This window comes from Alligator sinensis, unplaced genomic scaffold (assembly GCF_000455745.1).
Source record: "Alligator sinensis unplaced genomic scaffold, ASM45574v1 scaffold280_1, whole genome shotgun sequence".
Classification (NCBI taxonomy): Eukaryota; Metazoa; Chordata; order Crocodylia; family Alligatoridae; genus Alligator; species Alligator sinensis.
In genome coordinates this window covers 5,668,299-5,679,865 of record NW_005841835.1, presented here as the reverse complement: position 1 = coordinate 5,679,865, position 11,567 = coordinate 5,668,299, and positions in this window count along the sequence as shown.

Sequence of the window (11,567 nt, the reverse complement as noted above, 5' to 3'; positions counted from 1 at the left end):
TGCAGTAAAATAAGTTGAATTGTCATTTGCTTCCTGAATGTAGGTGTTTCACTTCTGTTATTCTTGCAATCATCTGATCTTCTTGGCATGCTTTGTTTTCTTTTAATTTAGTTCTAATTATTTTATATACGCATGCTAATCTATACCCTGTTCTACTTTTCTCTTCTCCTTATGATCCTCCCTTTCCTTTCCACTTCCCCCGCCACTTCCCCTCTCTTCTCTATTCAGGTTTGTGTGTTTCTTCTGGTTACAGGCTCAGTGTTTCTGTCTGTTCTGTGGCAGCAAGAGGCTTGCTTGTTTGTGGATTATTCTGCTGTGTGGGTGGGAATTCCCCTCCCTGGGAAAGACAAAGTGATGTTCCCCCAGCAGGAGTTATGTATAGCTCAAGCAGTAGAAAGATCCGTGAGACTGATGAAATCTAGATAAGATGGGGACATGATGGTCAAGGGCATGGCAGAAATCATGGGAACAGCTCCTTTGCTGTCTGCTTCTCATCTGAAGTGGAAGACTTTTGCAGAGAAAATCAGCTCTTCTAAAATCCTGAGAGTTTCCACATTAACTTGCCCTCCATCAGAGGGCACAGGAGCACAGAAGAGGCAATGGGGCCAGCTGATGGAAGCACAGGGCAGAAACTCCCCCCCAAAGCTGGCACTGGGATTCTTGGAATCATGTGGAGACAGTCAGGCTATACTGGTCATCCTTACACAAAGAGCAAAGATGGACTATTTATTTCAGTTAGGCCAAATAGCAAAGGAAGAATAAGTATAAAGTCTCAGTGTCAGGAAGAGAGAAAGACCAAGGGAGCAATAACCTTCTGTATACATGGAAGATGGACAATTAAATGTTTGTGAGGATCTGGGTCTTAGAAATGAGTCTTATACTTCCAATCCAAAAGAGGACTTCTACATATAACGGGGGGCTTAGACAGGATTGTTCTCCTTTGCCACAGAGAGCAGGGCACACAGCAGTGGTTTTAAACTATGGCAAAGTAGATTTCAGTCAGACCACAGGAAAATATTTCCCAGCTGTAAGACCAGTAGGGTAGTGGAACAAGCTGGCAAGGGAAGCTGTGGAATCCTCTTTGTTAGAGGTAAGGAGAGGCTGGATTGACATCAGTTGGGAAGAGTGTAGGGATAGCAAATACGTTATCTATTCAGGGAGTGGACCAGATGACCCTAGAGATACCTTCCAATCCTACGATTTTGTGACCTAGTTGTATGACACAGTTTCTGGATTTTGTGTGGTGGTCCATACACCTAGTCATTATCACATCTAACTTTCAGGCATCTTAATCTTGTTCTGATACATTCCTTTAAGCATTTGATTCCTGAATCTAGGTGGTTCACATGTATTGTTCTTGATGTCTTCTGTGGTCCATATGCCTTGTTCATATGCCGGTAGGACTAAGTTCTCTGCTAGCCAGTCCCTACTGTTCTTACATAGAAATTCCTGCAATACTTAAAGGACATATGAAATAATTCATCCATTTGAGTAAATAAACTGTTGCTATTCCTAACTTGTAGACACTCTGCTACCTAGTAGAGTCCACAACCCTAGGTTAGACATCATCAGGCTTCCTACATACACATGGGGAAAGTTACCAGTATTTGCCTAGGAACTGAATCTACAAAAGCCAACAAGTAAAATAGGGAGCTATTTAAGCTAGCTAGTAGGAAGCACTGGGTGTCTCTACATATGAATTTAAGTGCACTTAAATTTAATGTGCATTAAACTAATGCACATTAAGTGTTTTTTGGCAGGTGTCTACACATGCTGAGATTTGGGACTAACTTTAGTCTCAAGTCACTCCAGTCCTGCCATGTGCCCCTGTGGCCAGTGGGGGGAGATTCAGCCTCTGAACACATGGCTGCCAGCACTTGGCAGCCATGCTGAAGGCAGAGCCAGCTGCCAGCACTTGTCAGCCATCTTGAAAGCACTCCCTCGGCACAGTGATCTCTGGGCTGATGCTTCCTGTGTCAGAGCAGTAGCATGGCAAAGACACAGGTAGCATGTGCTTGCATGTGCCTACTCTGCTCCTGTTGCAGCTGTGCTTCCCAGTCCTGGCTGCCCTAGCTCCTGGCTCTGGCACCCAGAGACAAAGTGATGACCCTGATATGGCACTCCTGCAGGGCCCTGCAGCCTCTTCCCTGCATCCAGATGTTGGCCCTGCAGAGGCAAGAGCCAGAAGCTTTTTGTTTGAGTTTGCAACATTGCAGAGATTAAATGCTCTGCATCAGGGGCTTTGCACTGCCTGACCTCAGATTGGAGGTTGATGGTGTGTGGGTGCCCAGGGACCATGGTAAGCTGTCCATGCAGGGCTGTGCCCAGGTGGTCACTGGCTCAGCCAGGGTGCTGCTGGCAACCCTCCAAGGCCAGCATTGCAGGGATAGCCACTCGGGGGCCCAGGGAGCACTGGGCACAGCTGGAGGCCCTGTAGCAGCACCATGTGGTGCTCCAGCCCATCGTCCCCATCAAGCCCCAGCTTTGCCTGTGTGCCTACACCCATCCTGAGTGCCTGGGCCCTCAGCTGGACCTAGGATGCTCTTAGGGAATTGGTGAGGTTTTATTCACCAAGGTGCCCCCGGGGGTTACAAGAAATAATGACCACAAGCTAGCAGAGAGTAGATATTCACCAAGGTGCCCCCGGGGGTTACAAGAAATAATGACCACAAGCTAGCAGAGAGTAGATATTCACCAAGGTGCCCCCGGGGGTTACAAGAAATAATGACCACAAGCTAGCAGAGAGTAGATATTCACCAAGGTGCCCCCGGGGGTTACAAGAAATAATGACCACAAGCTAGCAGAGAGTAGATATTCACCAAGGTGCCCCCGGGGGTTTCCTGCCTATGCAGGGGGTCGGACTTGATGATCTATTGAGGTCCCTTCCAAACCTAACATCTATGAATCTATGAATCTATGGGGCCGATGTCCAGAGGCACTTCATGTGGGGTGGGCGCTTGAATGCCCACATTTATGAGGCCATATCAGGTGAGATGCATGCATGAGACCACTCCTGGTTGGTGTGGTAGAACCTCATGAAGGTTAAGGTCTTGTGGGCACAGTGGGTGGCTGTGACCATGTTCAACCATTTGTCCAGTCGTGCCCAAAAGATCATGCCCTTCATGTGAGAGCTGACCCACATTTTGGCACCCTGGGAGACAGGTCACGCCCCTGATAGTGCCACCAGCAGGGGCAGCAATACTCACCTGTGGCCAAGGAGCATCTCTGGCCAGGGGACAAGACAGGCAGAGGCTGCCTGGATCCTATCTAGGGAGGCACACAGGGCATGGTGGGCTCCTGCAGACATCACTGGCTCCTTTAGGCTCCCTGTGCTGTGCGCCCCAAGGCACAAAATGGCTGGAGGCTTTTATAGCCTGCAGCTAGGGGTGCCAGAGAGCAGCCCAGCCCTAGAGGAGGAGAGGTGGCCAGTCAGGAGCCCTGGAGCTGGGCTCTGGCCAGTCCCCTAGTGACTGGGCAGACACAGCACTAAAAAAGTCTCTGCATTAATGCACATTAATGCATCTACATGTGCATTAATGCACCTTGACTAATCTTGCCTAAATTTGATACTTGCTTTATGCAGGTATCAAATGTAGGTGGGATTAGCCTAAATTCACCATTCTTAAAGTGCATTAAGGGTGTGCATGTGTAGACATTGCCCTTAATGCACCTTAAATTGGGCTAATCTGCTTTAAATGTGCATGTACAGATACGCCTGTTGAGGAGAGAAGCATGGCTTAAGTCTTTCTCTCCTTATCTCCAGGATTTAGGCTAGAGAAGGTGCATCTTCATGAAATGTTTACTGTGGAGCTCCTCAGTAAAAATCTCTGCAAGTAAAATATCCGCGTCTACAAGTCTCTGTTTAAATATAAGTACTATCCTGCTGCAGAATTTTTTTGTGCACAGCAATGCATGTGTAGACACTGACCTGGCTGGCTGGGACATGAGTGTTCCTCAGTATGGGGCCTGCTTGCCAGCTAGCGCTGCACTGGAGCACCCTTGTGCCTCAGCCTCCACAGCCTCCACAGCACACTGAGCTGGGTCAGAGCAGCCCGGGACTTGCAGTCTGACCCCCCAGACTCCCTGCTCTGACCTGGCTCAACATGTTGCAGTCCCAGGTGCATGTCCAAATGTGGTGCCTGGGAACAATAAACTCCAGCATGATATGCAGCAGAGTCTATTGCTGAATATTAATAGCATGTGTAGATGCGCCCAGAGTGTTCTAGAGAAAGGTTCTCTAAATTCCTCCTGTTGAAGTTGTTCTGCTTTACATGGGGTAAGTAAATATTCAACGGGTCAGAGAGAGTGGTGAAATGAGGAAATGTGACTCTATAGGCTTTTGGCTAGGGTATTCAGTTAGAAGCTCTGAGACAGGGATTCCAGTCTGTTCTCCAATTATTTCTTAAAATATGAAACCAAATTAATCATTGGAGCAAGGACTAGAATCCATCTATCTCCCCTCCATTAAGCTATGGAGTCAAAATACTTTCAACAGGAGGAGCTGAGAAGGCCCTGCTCCAAAATACCTTGTCATAAGAAGCTTACACCATTCATCTGTGGTAGATGTGGAATCTTCTCTCACATTCTGAATCTGGTCTTCACTCTTACCACTGACATTCTGGATAAAAGGATGGTAGTGGCATCATCTCCACCAGCACTTTGTGCAAGACAGGGTGTGTTCTGCATCTGAACCCTGCAAACACGTGAAGGGATGTCTAGTTTGAGATTGCCCAGAATAAGACTAAGGCATAAACTAGGCAACTTCTCAGCACTGTCAGAATGTGCGTGTTATTTTAGGTACTCTGTCTTAGGCTCAATGAATCTTCAATTATTTTCTGCGCAGTGGCTCAGGTTCATGAGATGTGGAGAGTGGCTGCACCCAGAACAGTATATAGGCTGATAGTTAGGGTTTTCTCAAGGGAGTTGGGATCTGTGGATTTGAGTTTCCTTAGGCTGAGAAGGGCCTGGTCTCCATTTTTTTTCTTGGCAAGAGTTTTAGTTGCTAAGATGTTACCTAAAAAAGGGATGGTGGCACCACCACCCATCTCTGCCAGTATTTTAAGAGAAAGTGGTGGCTGCAACTATATTCTGTGAGAAGCCCATTTCTATCAATGAGTGTTAGATGTACTGTGAGACTCCCTAATGAATCAAGTCCCTCAGGAGACTTATGCCCGGGTTCTGAATTATTTGGGGGCTTTGTCAGGAGCCAGGTACTAAGCTGTTTTTTACTTTGAAGACTGGATGGTCTTCCAGGCATGCAGAGAACTTTAAAGTAAAGGAATTTTGGCATCTATGGAGTTTAGATGTTTCCAGAGTCAGGTGGTAGCTGAGCAGAGGGTTTTCAGGATAGCAGTTTTGGATTTAGGCAGCTAAATTCTTCCTAGATTCCACTTTAGGCATGTAAGTCCTTTATTGGATATCTCTGTTTGATCTGTAAAATGGAAGTTCATTTTCTCCCCCTAATGATTTATCTTGACAACTGTGTGCCTTGTCTGTTTTGTATTTGGACTATGTGCTCCTCAGGGCAGGAACTGCCTCTTACTCTGTGCATATGTCTGCACCAAGTACAGGAAACACTTGCTATTCACGGGTTCGGCATTCATGGTTTCAAATATTCGCAAATGCCAAACCCGCATCTTAATACACTTAAAGGAGTTCCTCGGGAGCTCCGCGCTTGCTGCTGCCGGACTCCCACACTTGCCACAGTCATGCCCCATCCCCACCCCCCCAACCGCTGGGGACACTGTGTTCACGAATGCAGATGGCATTCATGAACACAGTGCCTTATTTGTGGATTTTGCCATTTGTGGGGATCTCGAGAATGCGAATGGCGAGGGTCTCCTGTACAACTAGGCCCTGGTGTCAATGATGGCTTCTATGTGCTATATAATAGACACAATAATGATAATCTTTCTGTGAAAGACATTTGCTTATTTGGTGTATTGTGACATATTATGGTGTCCACAGAAATAAGACAGCTGAATATCTTATGTCAAAAATACGCCAAAGCGCTCTCTCCATGATTTTCTGGAATCAATAAACAACTTCATTATAAGCAAAACTGTAATTACAAATGGCTTCAAATTCTGCATTACCTGTTGTGATCCAGCCCAGGTCAGAAATAATATAACAAATGTCATGACAATCTAGTTTGAGCTGTTTGATGACCCACATGACTGTAGGAATATTGGTTCCCTACCTGGAGATGGAAGCTTATACCATAGTAATCATTAGCACTTGCAGCACCCTTGTTACCAGTTTCAGTCAAGGTGCCAAAGAATCAGTGACCATACAGAGTAACAGAACCTTTTGCCCCATCAGTTGCTCCCAGATTTGAGCTAAGGTTTGTCAGTTAGACGATGAGAAGAGGGCTGCACTGTCATTGCTCTTGCTGAACCTTCTTGGTGCAAGGTATCAGGCACTATTAATAGACATTAAGTCCACTTCAGACAAAAATTGGAAAAAATTTGCAATGTTTAAAAGAAAAAACCTTTTGTTCTCTAGTCTGTGCACTTTGAAGAAAGGGTTTCATACCAATTATTATGCTAGCATTTTGTGATTTGTACTAGAATTTGAACAATAAGAAAAATAAAGCAGTTGTTACAATTCTTCCCTGAGATGAGATTACATACCCACCACAGTGATGTGAGGTGGTATACAGAACCCATTCTGAATCAACAATACTACAGAATTTCAGAGGACAAAATAAGAATAAGTTTTCTATTTGAAGCCACAGGGGGAATTTTCAAGATGAAGAACTTTTACCCAAGTTGGCAGAAAGTGAAAAAAAAATCTGTAAATGTTTGGACAGTCACAGGTTGATGGGCAGTAACACTGTGATGGCTTTGTAAAACAAGATCATACCAGGCAAAGCTATTCTTTAAAAATAAATGATCTATAGAGATGGGAAGCACAGTGAATATACATATTATATTGTGGGATAAATCTTGAAGCCCTTACTCAAGCAAATTCCCTGTCTCCTGGTTTTTAAAATGCAGTCTTTAAAAGCTCTTGTATAAGTTGCTATTATCATTTATGTCTGATGACACCATGATGTGCTAAATGCTTTCCAGACATTCAAGAGAGGATAGTCCCTGACCTGTGGACCTCCATAGTCACTAATTGAAAACATGGAAAGTTGTAGGAGTAGCAGTATAAAAAGGAATAACAGATGGAAAATAGAAACTGTTCATGAATCTCACATCAAACTGGGATGAAGTTGTCCCAGCCTGGGACAGTTCTATCTGTTATGAATAGATCCAGGTGCTAGATGCCACATACTTCTAAGACTTCCCCTGGTCACTGTCCCTAGCTCAGTCTCTCTCAAGCATGCTCTCAGAATCAGATCCCATGTCTGAACCACTTCTTGGGCAGTAGGGTGCTTCAGTCTAGCTGCCTTGATCCTAGAAATAATGCCACAACCTTTTTGCAAGCCCCTAGTTGCTTAGTTCCATTGTACTACTGCTGTCAGTCCCATTGGGTTACGTAAGGAGAGGGAATCTCTCATACTTTCATAGGAGAACACTTGGAGCTGGGTGCTCATTCCTTGAGTCCACCTGTGTATGGAAGCTGCAGTTTTTCAGTTCCATGCTTGCAAGACCACATGGTAACAAAGCAATAAATTCTGGTCTGGCAAAGGAATTTTGTAGACATATATTTAGACATTGTGAAATCATGATGGAGTTATAAATCCATGGAAAAAAACAGCTGAATGCAGACAAGCCTGGTCTGATGTTACCAGACCCTTGGGAGCAATGGGTATGTTCTGAACCCTTGGCAATCCTTCCTGCCTCCTCAGCCTCTTACTTATAGCATTGGTTATACCCTTTAGAAAATGATTGGGTGGAGACATTGAAGCCATGCCAGCCACCTGATTAGAGCAGCAACTTTGAACCCATTCTCCTGGGTTTCAATTAAATTTAAACTTGACTGGTTTCTCTGTAAAAAGTTCAAAGAGTTTTTGTTCAAAGACAATGTCCTCTACTGGCAATGGCCTCTACAGCAAACCCATTATTCTAAGAAAGTATCATTCAGAATTGACAGGTCTCTCACACCAAACTACATATAGTTTATCAAGCAGGGGTCAAGCCTCTGCTAGAAAATGGATACTCTAGTCCAAAATGAAAGGTACAGTAACAAATAGGATCCAAAAATCAAAATGAAATTCAGTAGTTTGAAATTGGTACATCCCCAAACTGTTACAAAAGCATCAAGGAAAATCCCACAAGGTTCTTCATTGGAATCAGTACTATCAAATATCTTGGTTAACTGGCTGGTTGTATTTTGTTGGGGGTTCAGAGCTATTTTGCTGATGATACAAAATTAGGAAGGAGGAAAATTAGGATGGTACAAAATGAAAGACAATAATATCAAACTCTAGAACAATTCAGAGAGCCTGGAAATCCAGCAGACCCCAATTTAAAAAGAGTCAGTATGAATAAATCCCAAGCAATTCACTTGTGGTTAAGGAGCTGGAATCATACAAAACAAAAATATAAAATGGAGGCCAGCTGCTAGGAATGAGGAATGCAGGAAGGGCCAGGGTAAGGGATAGCAATACTTACTGAGGTAGGCATAAGCATGAGACATGAGGCAGGCATAACATCCCAGGGCCCAGACATGAATTTCACTAGTGTATTGGCAGAATTGTTCCTTATAAACCCACTGAATGTGACAGTTGTAATAGGGCAGTTAGAAAGATTGTGCTGTTCAATTTTGGATCCTATAACATGAGCCACTCAAACTGAAGAAAGCCCATAAGCTGAAGGAAGGATTGAAACAGTGATGTAGTGTAGAGGGTTCTCTGAAGCAGCTGGGAGACCCTTTTGGTCACTAAGTTACAGGAAAGTTTGAGATATATTCCCTGGCTCTAGGGGAGTCATTCATTCTCTAAGGAGTGAAAAAAGTCACTCCTGACCTAGACTTAGGGCTCATTGTAAACATCTTTGAGGAGTAAGTTTTGCCCTTAGAATGGATCACATAGCACCAAAGTGCTAATAATCTAATTCTAATTCTAATAATTTCACATAGGAAGGTAACTGCAGACTCCTTTAAAATGTTTCAACTTATAATGAAATACATAAGCTGAAAGACCTACACATCAGTAGCCCCAAAAGAGTTAATGTAGGGTCTAAGTACCTCCTTCCAGCTGTGACCAAGCTGCCAGTGAGAAGCAGATGATATAAAAGATAGTAGCCCAGAAAGAATAGGGGCAGTAGGTGGAGAAGATGGGAGCTGTTCAGCAGAGACTGTGGAAGGAGCAATGTATGGAGAAGGATTGTTAAACCAGGATAGTAAAAGGCAGTCTAGGGAAGTGGTGAGGTCTAGGAAGGACTTATTCTTGTTCTTGGTGGTGTCCTGGGTGAGGATGAGTTTGGGTTCATTTATCCATTTCTGCCAAAGGGAAGGGGGCAGTGATGGCCTTAGAGGCAGAGTGACTGAGGATTGGTGAGTTCTAGGCTGAGGACAGGTCCAGGTTTTGAACTTTGTTGGCCTAAAAGCGATGACCCTGCAAAGCTCTCAAATCTAGGATGCCAGAGATGACAACAGAGCCCTTTGCGACATCCTCCAATTCAAATACCACATGAGCATCTGAATCTCTCTATTGATAGAATTAGCCCAGATTACAAGAATAGATTAATACACCTGCTTAGCAACTGGTGTTAACTCCGTCTGTGCTTATTTATGAGACAGCTTTGTTTGTATAAACAAGTGAACACATTAGACTTCCCAGCCTTAACCTCTGTCGGTAGGTTGCATCCCAAGGGTACAAATGCTATTTTATGCCTACTTACTATTTTAAATACATTAAAGTGAATGAATGATTACAGAGGCTCTCTTTGTAAGTAGAAGCTGAAGTGTGTGTGCGTGTGATTGTGTGTGTGCATGTGTGAGAGTGCATGTGTGTGTATACACACACACACACACACACACACACAGTTTGGAAGAAAAATGTGAAACAGAGACACTATATCAGAGGTGTATTCCATTAGCACTCTTGTATTGCATTTATTATTTATCACTAGGGTAAAAGGAAGCAATCCCAGCTAAGAAAAGAAATCTGAAGTATGTCTGCATGGAAGTGATAATTCCTGTTGAGCAATCAACCTATTTGTATTCCCAGAGTGCCTTTGCTCCCAATTAAGAAACTGCTTGGTAGTTTTTCCTACAAACAATTTTGGAGACCTGACCACTACCCTCACAGAAATTGCAACTTAAAACAACACTGCAGCAGTAGGGCTGATAAACGTTGGAGTGTTAGGGAAGGGAGAACTAACTTAACAGTAACAAAAATATTCATGGTACTATACATCTTTAAATTTATTAAAGAGCAATTGAGTTTAATTACATGAATGAGTGCAAAAATCGTCTATGTTTACATGAGGACTCAGACTTGATTCCCTGTCTCCTTCAGACACTTTATTCAAGGTTATAAGTTATTAGTCTAAATGCACACTTTAGACTGAGCCACTTCTCATGCTAAACAACTCTGTCTGGGCTGGAGCACATTCAGCAGGCAATTGTTGTATTTTACTCTCTTGGTTTATGTATCACTCCATGTTTTATTTAGATACATGCCTGAGCCTTCATTTTTGTCATGCTTTTTGTCAGTTGTTATCACAGAGGGTCACTAGAAAGTTGTGGGGGTGAGGGGGAGGGAACATGCCGAGAGCTGTGGGATCCTCCTGGTGAACGCTCTAAATCAGCCAGGGCCGGTCCCTGTGCCAGGTAAGCTGTGTGTTAAATGCTGCACATCACTGCATGCAGAGCTAGTTCACTGGACACGCATCACTGTGGATGCCTGTCCCTCTCTCTCTCAAATGATTTTATATTAAATGAGTGATCAAGAAAGTGGAGAATGGAGCATCAGCTGTGGGCTGGGAGAATTACAACGATTGCCCATAATGCAGCTCAGCAACTACACTTCGTATCTTGTGCTCTATCCCAACAGCTTTCTGAGGGAGAAAAAGATCAGTGACTTCCTAGATGGCTGGATTTGCTGCGTGCACAAACTGCTCACTGTGCACCTGACAGCCCTAACAAGGCCATGAATAAAGTGGGTGGGTAAGCTGCTTTGAGAATCAGCCCCATGAGGGGAAATGGAGTAACTCAAGGGAGCAAAGTTGTTTTTAGTTAGGTTTTTCTGCCCCAGACCAGGCTGTCCATCCATAAGGCTGGGGCAGGCCTCTGGGGAAAGTGTATGCGCAGCTGTGTGGTGGCCTTGCTCTGGCCGGAGATGACCTCTGGGGGAGGGCAGCCTGGCCTCCATCCTGCCTCCATGGAGGCGCCCCTGCCTTGGCTCCCCGCAACACTTCTCAGCCGCCGACCCCTGCCCGCAGTCCGGGTGTGCGCAGCACAGCGCCGCGCAGCCGGGGGCCGGCAGGGTAGAAGATGATGATCTTTAAATCTATTGAAGAGAAACTGGGTTTGATTACATGACTGGGTGCAAACATCGTCTCTCTGCATGAGGGTGTATGTTAGTCTGGCGCTGTCCCCACGCTCCCCGCTGAAGTCGTCCGAGGCTCCGCTGCCCGCAGCCGCCCCAGATTCGCCCCCGCAGGCGGGCT